This window comes from Protopterus annectens, chromosome 6.part0 (assembly GCF_019279795.1).
Source record: "Protopterus annectens isolate FY-2018-M chromosome 6.part0, PAN1.0, whole genome shotgun sequence".
Classification (NCBI taxonomy): Eukaryota; Metazoa; Chordata; order Ceratodontiformes; family Protopteridae; genus Protopterus; species Protopterus annectens.
In genome coordinates, this window is record NC_056737.1 from 1,012,228,166 (window position 1) to 1,012,241,507 (window position 13,342).

The following is a 13,342-nucleotide window of genomic DNA, read 5'->3' on the forward strand; positions in this document are numbered from 1 at the left end:
TCCTGGAACTAGGAGCATAGGTGATTACTTGACTACAAGTTATTATATATTATTATATATGTTCCCACACTGTGGAAAGTATCACATATAATTCCCCTCCACAAAGGCAGACCCTCTGCAGAACTAACCAATTACCGCCCCAGAGCTATTCTCTCTCCACTCTCCAAAATACTAGAGAGATGCATACACTCTCAGGTCTTAGACTACCTCCTTACTAACAACCTCCTTTCCACTACTCAGCATGTTTTCTGACCAAACCATAGCACCACCACTGCCTTACTCTCCTTTACTAACACTATCCTTCAGCATAAAAACAATGGCTATCTCTCCTCTGCTACTTTCCTAGACCTATCTAAAGCATTTGACATGGTCCCACACAAACAACTTATCTCTGTCCTCAATAACCTATCCTTCTCACAATCAGTCACCAACTGGTTTCAGAGTTACCTGTCTGACCGCCAACAATCCATTGTATGGCAGAATGACATATCTCCCCAACTACCTGTCTCCATAGGGGTTCCCCAAGGATCCATCTTGGACCCCTACCTTTTCTGTTTACACCAACAATCTAGCCTCTGCCACCAAACATGGCACACTCATACAATACACAGATGACTCGACCATCATCTGCTCAGCCCATTCCCTACCCAAACTGCAAAAAGTCACACAGGAAGCCTTTTCCTCTGTTGAAACATGGTTATCCGATGCCCAATTAATACTCAACCCAAACAAAACTAAACTACTCATCTTCCAACCCACCAAACATACTCAAAACAACTCTCACTTTAACATCACAGCAAAAGACAACACCACTATATACCCAACTGAAGACACCAAATTGCTAGGAGTGGAAATAGACAATAAACTAAAATTTGACATTCACATATCCATGACCATAAAAAAGTCCACAAAAAAACAGGAGCGTTATACAGAAATAAGCAATTTCTCACCAAAGCAGCAAATATTTCAATAGCAAATTCCCACCTTATCTCCACCCTACTTTATGCCTCTCCAATATATACCAACCTAAGGCAATGTTATCTAAACAAGCAAGAGACCTGCTACAACAAAATCGCCAAATTCATCACAGGGGCATCCTACCGTAGTCACCACTGTCTCTCATTTGCTGAACTGGGCTGGCTTGAACTTCATCACCTCCTTCAGTGGTATCAACTCTCACTCGCCCACAACCTAGTAAACCATCCACTAAATTTCCCATCCCTCCAGAATCTACTCCAACCCTATCGCACCACCAGACCACTAAGATCCAGCAAAAAAAAATCACTTGCAGATCACTAAAGCCAATAACTCTGCTGGTGAAGCACTATTTTCTTGCGCCATAGCCACATTATGGAATTCACTCCCACCCACAATTACCTCTGTACCATCATGCACCCACTTCAAAACTTTACTAAAAGTGCACCTAAAAACATGCTGGCTATGCCCTTGAAACTCCCACTCTAATATCATCCACCCCATCCAACCACTACCTTTCTTTCCACTCCACTAACTACCTTGATTATAGCAAGCTCAGATGCTCATAACCCTAGTACTTATTATACAGCAGGAACTTCTCATTGTAACATTTGTTAATGTCTGTTATGTACTTCACAGATAAAGATTCTAGTTGTCTACTGATGTACTATGTTCTTCATCTGTAAATATGTTGCAAGTAATTGCTATGTTAAATTGTTAATCGCTATGTAATCCAATGTAACTACTGTCTGTTTATTTTACTGTGGAGCTTTTCTCCCCAGGCCTCCACTGAAAATGGACCTACGTCCAGTTGGACACTACCGGTCAACAAATTTAAATAAATAAATAATAAATAAAATAAATATATAGGTATCCATATTTATGTCCCGAGGTGAGCATAGGTTATTGCAAGGCTACAAGTTATTATATATAGATATCAAAATTTAGGGTCCTAAAGGAGCATAGGTGATTGATAGGCTACAAGTTATTATATATACGTATCCATATTTAGGATCCTAGGGGAGCATAGTTGATTGCCAGGCTACAAGTTATTATATATAGGTGTCCATATTTAGGCTCCTAGGGGAGCATAGGTGATTGCTAGGCTACAAGTCATTATCTATAGGTATCTATATTTTGGATCCTAGGGGAGAATTGGTTATTGCTGGTCTACAAGTTATTATATATAGGTATCCATATTTACTATACTAAGGGAGTTTTGGTGATTGCTATGCCACAAGTTATTATATATAGGTATCCTTATTTAGCATCCTATGGGAGCATAGGTGATTCCCAGTCTACAAGTCATTATATATAAGTATCCAAATTTAGGATCCTATGGGAGCATATGTGATTGCTAGGCTACAAGTTGTTATATATGACTAGCCATATTTAGGGTCCTATGGGAGCATAGTTAATTACTAGGCTACAAGTTATGTTATATAGGTGGCCGTATTTAGGGTCCTATGGGAGCATAGGTCATTGCTAGTATACAAGTCATTATATATAGGTATCCACATTTAGGATCCTAAGCGAGCATAGGTGATTGTTAGGCTACAAGTTATTATATATAGGTATCCATATTTAGGATTTTACTTTAGCAATGGTGATTGCTAGGCTACAAGTTATTATATATTGGTATCCATATTTATGGTCCTAGGGGTGCATAGGTGATTGCTAAGCTACAATTTATTATATCTAGGCAACCATATTTATGATACTAGGGGGGTATAGGTGATTGCTAGGCTACAAGTTATTATGTATATGTATCCATAGTTAGGGTCATAGGGGAGCTTAGGTGATTGCTACGCTACACATTATTATATATAGATATCCATATTTAGGACTCTAGGGGAGCCTAGGTCATTGATAGGCAACAAGTTATTATATATTGGTAACCATATTTAGGATCCTAGGTGCACATAGGTCATTGCTAGGCTAAAGTCATTATATATAGGTAACCATACTTAGGATCCTAGGGGAGCATAGGTCATTGCTAGGCTACAAGTTGTTATCTATAGGTATCCATATTTTAGATCTCAGGGAAGCATAGGTGATTGCTAGGCTACAAGTTATTATATGTAGGTATCCATATTTAGGACCCCAGGGGAGCATAAGTGATTGCTAGGCTACAAGTTATTATATATACATATCCATTTTTAGGACCCTTGGGTAGCATAGGTTAATGCTAGGCTACAAGTCATTATATATAGGTATTCATATTTTGGATCCTAGGGGAGCATAGGAGATTGCTAGGCTACAAGTTATTATATATATAGGTAACAATATTTAAGATCCTAGGGGAGCATAGGTTATTGCTAGGCTACAAGTCATTATATATACGTATCCATATATAGGATCCTATGGGAGCATAGGTGATTGCTAGGCTGCATGTCATTATATATAGGTATCCATATTAGGGATCCTAGGGGAGCATTAGTGATTGCTGGGCTACAAGTTATTATATATAGGTATCCATATTTTGGATACTAAGGGAGCGTATGTGATTGCAAGGCTACAAGTTATTATATTTAGGTATCCATATTTAGGATCCTAGGGGAGCATAGGCGATTGTGAGGCTAGAAGTTACTGTATATAGTTATCTATATTTAGGGTCCAAGGGGAGCATAGGTGATTGCTAGGCTACAAGTTATTATATATAGGTATCCATATTTAGGACCCTAGGGAAGCATAGCTGATTGATAGGCTACAAGTTTTTACATGTAGGTAACCATATTTAGGATCCTAGTGGAGCATAGGTCATTGCTAGGCTACAAGTCATTATATATACTTATCCATATTTAGGATATTTGGGAGCATAGGTGATTGCTAAGCTACAAGTTATTATATATAGGTATCCATATTTAGGGTCCTATCGGAGCATGTCTGATTGCTAGGCTACAATTTTTTATATTAAGGTATCCATATTTCGGATCCTACAGGTGCATAGGTAATTGCTAGGCTACAAGTTATTATATATAGGTTTCCATATTTAAGACCCTAATGGAGCATAGGTGATTGCTAGGCTACAAATTATTATACATAGCTATCCATTTTTAGAGTCCTAGGAAAGCATAGGTGATTGCAAGTCTACAAGTTATTATATGTAGATAACCATATTTAGGATCCTATGGGAGCATAGGTGATTGCCAGGCTACAAGTTATTATATATAGGTATCCATATTTAGTACCCTAGTGGAGCATAGGTGATTGGAAGGCTACAAGTTATTATATATAGGTATCTGTATTTAGGATCCTCAGGGAGCAAAGGTGATTGCTGGGCGACAAGTTATTTTATATAGGTATCCATATTTAGGATTTTTGGTCAGCATTGCTGATTGCTAGCCTACAAGTTATTATATATAGGTATCCATACTTAGGATCATAGGAGAGCATAGGTGATTGATAGGTTTCAGGTTATTATATGTAGGTATCCATACTTTGGATCCTAGGGGAGAATATGCGATTGATAGGCTACGAGTTGTATATAGGTATTCATATTTAGGACCCTAGGGGAGCATAGGTGATTGCTGGGCTGCAAGTTATTATATATAGGTATCCATATTTAGGATCTTAGGGGAGCATAGGTCATTGCTAGGCTACAAGGTATTATATATAGGTATCCATATTTAGGACCCAAGGCGAGCATAGGTGATTGTTAAGCTACTAGTTATTATATATAGTTATCCATATTTAGGTCCCGAGGTGAGCATAGGTGATTGCTAGGCTACAAGTTATTATATATAGGTATCCATATTTAGGGTACTAAAGGAGCACAGGTGAATTAGAGGCTACAAGTTATTATATATAGGTATCCATATTTAAGATCCTAGGGGAGCATAGTTGATTGCCAGGCTACAAGTCATTATATATAGGTATCCATATTTAGGATCCTAGGGGAGCATTGGTGATTGCTGGGCTACAAGTTATTATATATAGGTATCCATATTTAGGATCCTAAGGGAGTATTGGTGATTGCTATGCTACAGATTATTTTATATGGGTTCAATATTTAGCATCCTAGGGCAGCATAGGTGATTGCCAGGCTACAAGTTATTATGTATACGTATCCATAGTTAGGGTCCTAGGGGAGCTTAGGTGATTGCTAGGCTACAAGTTATTATATATAGATATCCATATTTAGGACCCTAGGGGAGCCTAGGTCATTGATAGGCAACAAGTTATTATATATTGATAACCATATTTAGGATCCTAGGTGTGCATAGGTCATTGCTAGGCTAAAGTCATTATATATAGGTAACCATATTTAGGATCCTAGGGGAGCATAGGTCATTGCTAGGCTACAAGTTGTTATCTATAGGTATCCATATTTTAGATCCCAGGGAAGCATAGGTGATTGCTAGGCTACAAGTTATTATACATACATATCTATATTTAGGACCCTTGGGTAGCATAGGTTAATGCTAGGCTACAAGTCATTATATATAGGTATCCATATTTTGGATCCTAGGGGAGCATATGTGATTGCTAGTTTACAAGTTATTATATATAAGTAGCCATATTAATGGTCCTAGGGGAGCATAGGTCATTGCTAGGCTAGAAGTCATTATACTTAGGTATGCATATTGAGGATCCTAGGGGTGGATAGGTGATTGCTAGGTTACAAGTTATTATATATAGGTATCCATATTTAGGGTCCTAATGGAGCATAGGTGATTGCTAGGCTACTATTTATTATATTTAGGTATCCATATTTAGGATCCCTGGGGACATAGGTGATTGCTAAACTACAAGTTATTATATATAGGTATCCATATTTAGTACCCTTGTGGAGAATATTTGATTGCTAGGCTATAAGTTGTTTTATATATAGGTATACATATTTAGGACCCTAGGGGAGCGTAGGTGATTGCAAGGCTACAAGTTATTATATATTGATATCCATATTTAGGGCCCGGGGGGTGCATAGCTGATTGATGGGCTACAACTTATTATATATAGGTTTCCATATTTAGGGTCCTCAGGGTGCATAGGTGATTGCCATGCTACAAGTTATTATATATAGGTATCAATATTTAGGGTCCTAGGGGAGCATTGGTGATTGCTACTCTACAGGTTATTATATATAGGTATCCATTTTTAGGATCCTAGGGGAGCATAGGTGATTGCCAGCCTACAAGTTATTATATATAGGTATCCATATTTAGGGTCCTAGGGGAGCATATGTGATTTCTAGCCTACTAGTTATTATATATAGTTATCCATAATTAGGACCCTAGGGAGCATAGGTGATTGATAGGCTACAAGTTGTTATAAGTAGGTAACCATTTTAGTATCCTAGGTGAGCATAGGTCTTTGCTAGGCTACAAGTTATTATATGTAGGTTACAATATTTAGGATCCTAGGGGACCATATGTTATTGCTAGGCTACAAGTCATTATATATAGGTATCCATATTTAGGATCCTAGGGGAGCATTGGTGACTGCTGGGCTACAAGTTATTATATATAGGTATCCATATTTAACATGCTAAGGGAGCATCAGTGATTGCAAGGCTACAAGTTATTACACATAGGTATCCATATTTAGGATCCTAGGGGAGCATAGGTGATTGCGAGGCTACAAGTTATTATATATAGTTATCCATATTTAGGGTCCCATGGGAGCATAGGTGATTGCTAGGCTACAAGTTATTATATATAGGTATCCATTATTAGGACCCTAGGGGAGCATAGCTGATTGATAGGCTACAAGTTTTTACATGTAGGTAACCATATTTAGGATCCTAGGGGAGTATAGATCATTGCTATGCCACAAGTCATTATATATTGGTATCCATATTTAGGATTTTATGAGCGCATAGGTGATTGCTATGCTACACATTATTATATATAGGTATCCGTATTTAGGGTCCTAGTGGAGCATAGGTGATTGCTAACTACAATTTATTATATTAAGCTATCCGTATTTTGGATTATAGGGTTGCATAGGTAATTGCTAGGCTACAAGGTAATATATGTAGATAACCATATTTAGGATCCTAGGGAAGCATAGGTGATTGCTAGGCTACAAGTTATTATATATAGGTATCCATATTTATGATCCTAGGGCAGCATAAATGATTGCCAGGCTACAAGTTATTATACATAGTTATCCATATTTAGTACCCTAGGGGAGCATAGGTGATTGCAAGGCTGCAAGTTATTATATATAAGTATCAATATTTAGGATCCGCGGGGAGCATAGGTGATGGCTGGTCTACAAGTTATTGTATATAGGTATCCATGTTTAGGATATTTGGGGAGCATGGTGATTGCTAGGGTACAGGTTATTATATATAGATATCCATATTTTGGATCCTAGGAGAGCATAGGTGATTGATAGGCTTCAAGTTATTATAGATGGGTATCCATATTTTGGATCCTTGGGGAACATAGGCGATTTATAGGCTACGAGTTGTTATATATAGGTATCCATATTTAGGACCCTAGGGGAGCATAGGTGATTACTAGGCTACAAGTTATTATATAAAGGTATCCATATTTTAGAACCTAGGGGAGCATAGGTAATTGCTGGGCTACAAGTTATTATATGTAGGTATCCATATTTAGAATCTTAAGGGAGCGTATGTCATTGCTAGGCTACAAGGTATTATATATAGGTATCCATATTTAGGACCCTAGGCGAGCATAGGTGATTACTTGACTACAAGTTATTATATATTATTATATATGTTCCCACACTGTGGAAAGTATCGCACATAATTCCCCTCCACAAAGGCAGACCCTCTGCAGAACTAACCAATTACCGCCCCATAGCTATTCTCTCTCCACTCTCCAAAATACTAGAGAGATGCATACACTCTCAGGTCTTAGACTACCTCCTTACTAACAACCTCCTTTCCACTACTCAGCATGGTTTCTCACCAAACCATAGCAGCACCTCTGCCTTACTCTCCTTTACTAACACTATCCTTCAGCATAAAAACAATGGCTAACTCTCCTCTGCTACTTTCCTAGACCTATCTAAAGCATTTGACATGGTCCCACACAAACAACTTATCTCTGTCCTCAATAACCTATCCTTCTCACAATCAGTCACCAACTGGTTTCAGAGTTACCTGTCTGACCGCCAACAATCCATTGTATGGCAGAATGACATATCTCCCCAACTACCTGTCTCCATAGGGGTTCCCCAAGGATCCATCTTGGACCCCTACTCTTCTCTGTTTACACCAACAATCTAGCCTCTGCCACCAAACATGGCACACTCATACAATACACAGATGACTCGACCATCATCTGCTCAGCCCATTCCCTACCAAAACTGCAAAAAGTCACACAGGAAGCCTTTTCCTCTGTTGAAACATGGTTATCCAATGCCCAATTAATACTCAACCCAAACAAAACTAAACTACTCATCTTCCAACCCACCAAACATACTCAAAACAACTCTCACTTTAACATCACAGCAAAAGACAACACCACTATATACCCAACTGGACACCAAATTGCTAGGAGTGGAAATAGACAATAAACTAAAATTTGACATTCACATATCCATGACCATAAAAAAGTCCACAAAAAACTAGGAGCGTTATACAGAAATAAGCAATTTCTCACCAAAGCAGCAAAGATTTCAATAGCAAATTCCCACCTTATCTCCACCCTACTTTATGCCTCTCCAATATATACCAACCTAAGGCAATGTGATCTAAACAAGCTAGAGACCTGCTACAACAAAATCGCCAAATTCACCACAGGGGCATCCTACCATAATCACCACTGTCTCTCACTTGCTGAACTGGGCTGGCTTGAATTTCTTCACCTCCTTCAGTTATATCAACTCTCACTCGCCCACAAACTAGTAAACCATCCACTAAATGTCCCATCCCTCCAGAATCTACTCCAACCCTATCGCACCACCAGACCACTAAGATCCAGCAACAAAAATTACTTGCAGATCACTAAAGCCAATAACTCTGCTGGTGAAGCTCTATTTTCTTGCACCATTGCCACATTATGGTACTCACTCCCACCCACAATTACCTCCGTACCATCATGCACCCACTTCAAACCTTTACTAAAAGCGCACCTAAAAACATGCTGGCTATGCCCTTGCAACTCCCACTCTAATATCATCTACCCCATCCAACCACTACCTTTCTTTCCACTCCACTAACTACCTTGATTATAGCAAGCTCAGATGCTCATAAGCCTAGTACTTAAACAGCAGGAACTTCTCAATGTAACATTTGTTAACGTCTGTTATGTACTTCACAGATAAAGATTCTAGTTGTCTACTGATGTACTATGTTCTTCATCTGTAAATATGTTGTAAGTAATTGCTATGATAATTGTTAATCGCTATGTAATCCAATGTAACTACTGTCTGTTTATTTTACTGTGGAGCTTTTCTCCCCGGGCCTCCGCTGAAAATGGACATACGTCCAGTCAGACACTACCGGTCAACAAATTTAAATAAATAAATAATAAATAAAATAAATATATAGGTATCCATATTTATGTCCAGAGGTGAGCATAGGTTATTGCAAGGCTACAAGTTATTATATATAGGTATCGAAATTTAGGGTCCTAAATGAGCATAGGTGATTGATAGGCTACAAGTTATTATATAAACATATCCATATTTAGGATCCTAGGGGAGCATAGTTGATTGCTAGGCTACAAGTCATTATCTATAGGTATCTATATTTTGGATCCTAGGGGAGAATTGGTGATTGCTGGTCTACAAGTTATTATATATAGGTATCCATATTTACTATCCTAAGGGAGTTTTGGTGATTGCTATGCCACAAGTTATTATATATAGGTATCCTTATTTAGCATCTTATGGGAGCATAGGAGATTCCCAGTCTACAAGCCATTATATATAGGTATCCATATTTAGGATCCTATTGGAGCATAGGTGATTGCTCAGCTACAAGTTGTTATATATGAGTAGCCATATTTAGGGTCCTGTGGGAGCATAGTTAATTACTAGGCTACAAGTTATTTTATATAGGTGGCCGTATTTAGGGTCCTATGGGCGCATAGGTCATTGCTAGTATACAAGTCATTATATATAGGTATCCACATTTAGGATCCTAGGCGAGCATAGGTGATTGTTAGGCTACAAGTTATTATATATAGGTATCCATATTTAGGATATTATGGGAGCAATGGTGATTGCTAGGCTACAAGTTATTATATATTGGTATCCATATTTATGGTCCTAGGGGTGCATAGGTGATTGCTAAGCTACAATTTATTATATCTAGGCAACCATATTTATGATACTAGGGGGGTATAGGTGATTGCTAGGCTACAAGTTATTATATATAGATATCCATATTTAGGACCCTAGGGGAGCCTAGGTCATTGATAGGCAACAAATTATTATATATTGATAACCATATTTAGGATCCTAGGTGGGCATAGGTCATTGCTAGGCTAAAGTCATTATATATAGGTAACCATATTTAGGATCCTAGGGGAGCATAGGTCATTGCTAGGCTACAAGTTGTTATCTATAGGTATCCATATTTTAGATCCCAGGGAAGCATAGGTGATTGCTAGGCTACAAGTTATTATATGTAGGTATCCATATTTAGGACCCCAGGGGAGCATAGGTGATTGCTAGGCTACAAGTTATTATATATACGTATCCATATTTAGGACCCTTGGGTAGCATAGGTTAATGCTAGGCTACAAGTCATTATATATAGGTATCCATATTTTGGATCCTAGGGGAGCATAGGTGATTGCTAGGCTACAAGTTATTATATATAAGTAGCCATATTAATGGTCCTAGGGGAGCATAAGTAATTACTAGGCTACAAGTTATTATATATAGGTGGCCATATTTAGAGTCCTAGGGGAGCATAGGTCATTGCTAGGCTAGAAGTCATTATACATAGGTATCCATATTGAGGATCCTAGGGGAGCATAGGTGATTGCTAGGCTACAAGTTGTTATATATAGGTATCCATATTTAGGATTTTAGGGGAGCATATTTAGGATCGCTGGGGACATAGGTGATTGCTAAGCTACAAGTTATTATATATAGGTATCCATATTTAGGGTCCTAGGGGAGCATAGATTATTGCAAGGCTACAAGTTATTATATGTAGGTAACCTTATTTAGGATCCTGGGGGAGCATAGGTGATTGCCAGGCTACAAGTTATTATATAGGTATCCATATTTAGTACCCTAGGGAGCATAGGTGATTTCTAGGCTACAAGTTATTATATATAGGTATCCATATTTAGGATCCTCGAGGAGCATAGGTGATTGCTGGGCAACAAGTTATTATATATAGGTATCCATATTTAGTACCCTAGTGGAGCATTGGTGATTGCTAGGCTACAAGTTATTATATATAGGTATCCATATTTAGGATTTTAGGGGAGCATATCTGATTGCTAGGCTACATGTTATTATATATAGGTAGTCATATTTAGGGTCCTAGGGGAGCATAGCTGATTGCTAGGCTACAAGTTTTTATATATAGCTATCCTTATTTAGGACCCTAGGGGAGCATAGGTTATTGCTAGGCTACATGTTATTATATATAGGTATCAATATTTTGGACCCTAGGGGAGCATAGGTGATTGCCAGGCTACAAGTTATTATATATAGGTATCCATATTTAGTACCCTAGGGGAGAATATTTGATTGCTAGGCTACAAGTTGTTATATATAGGTATACATATTTAGGACCCTAGGGGAGCATAGGTGATTGCTAGGCTACAAGTTATTATATGTAGATATCCATATTTAGGGTCCGAGGGGTGCATAGTTGATTGATAGGCTACAAGTTATTATATATAGGTATCCATATTTAGGGTCCTCAGGGTGCATAGGTGATTGCCATGCTACAAGTTATTATATATAGGTATCAAAATTTAGGGTCCTAGGGGAGCATTGGTTATTGCTACTCTACAGGTTATTATATATAGTTATCCATTTTTAGGATCCTAGGTGTGCATAGGTGATTGCCAGCCTACAAGTTATTATATATAGGTATCCATATTTAGGGTCCTAGGGGAGCATAGGTGATTCCTAGCCTACTAGTTATTATATATAGGTATCCATAATTAGGACCCTTGCGAGCATAGGTGATTGATAGGCTACAAGTTATTATATATAGGTATCCATATTTAGGACCCTAGGGAACATAGGTCTTTGCTAGGCTACAAGTTATTATATGTAGGTTACAATATTTAGGATCCTAGGGGAGCATATGTTATTGCTAGGCTACAAGTCATTATATATAGGTATCCATATTTAGGATCCTAGGGGAGCATTGGTGACTGCAGGGCTACAAGTTATTATATATAGGTATCCATATTTAGGATGCTAAGGGAGCAACGGTGATTGCAAGGCTACAAGTTATTATATATAGGTATCCATATTAGGACCATAGGGAGCATAGGTGATTGATAGGCTACAAGTTATTATATAAAGGTAGCCATATTTAGGATCCTAGGTGAGCATAGTTCATTCCTAGGCTACAAGTCATTATATATAGATATCCATATTTAGGATCCTAGGGGAGCATAGGTGATTGCTAGGCTACAAGTTATTATATATACGTAGCCATATTTAGGGATCGAGGGGAGCATAGGTGATTATTAGGATACAGGTCATTATATATAGGTATCCGTATTTGAGGTCCTAGGGTAGCATAGTTATTGCTAAGCTACAAGTCATTATATATAGGTATCCATATTTAGGATCCTAGGGGAGCATAAATGATTGCTAGGCTGCATGCCATTATATATAAGTATCCATATTTAGGGTCCTCGGGGTGCATAGGTGATTGCCATGCTACAAGGTATTATATATAGATATCCATATTTAGGGTACTAGGGGAGCATTGGTGATTGCTAAGCTACAGTTTATTATATATAGGTATCCATTTTTAGGATCCTAGGGGAGCATAGGTGATTGCCAGGCTACAAGTTATTATATATAGGTATCCATATTTAGGGTCCTAGGGGAGCATACGTGATTCTTAGCCTACAAGTTATTATATATAGGTAACAATATTTAAGATCCTAGGGGAGCATAGGTTATTGCTAGGCTACAAGTCATTATATATAGGTATCCATATATAGGATCCTATGGGAGCATAGGTGATTGCTAGGCTGCATGTCATTATATATAGGTATCCATATTAGGGATCCTAGGGGAGCATTAGTGATTGCTGGGCTACAAGTTATTATATATAGGTATCCATATTTTGGATACTAAGGGAGCATAGGTGATTGCAAGGCTACAAGTTATTATATTTAGGTATCCATATTTAAGATTCTAGGGGAGCATAGGCGATTGCGAGGCTAGAAGTTACTGTATATAGTTATCTATATTTAGGGTCCAAGGGGAGCATAGGTGATTGCTA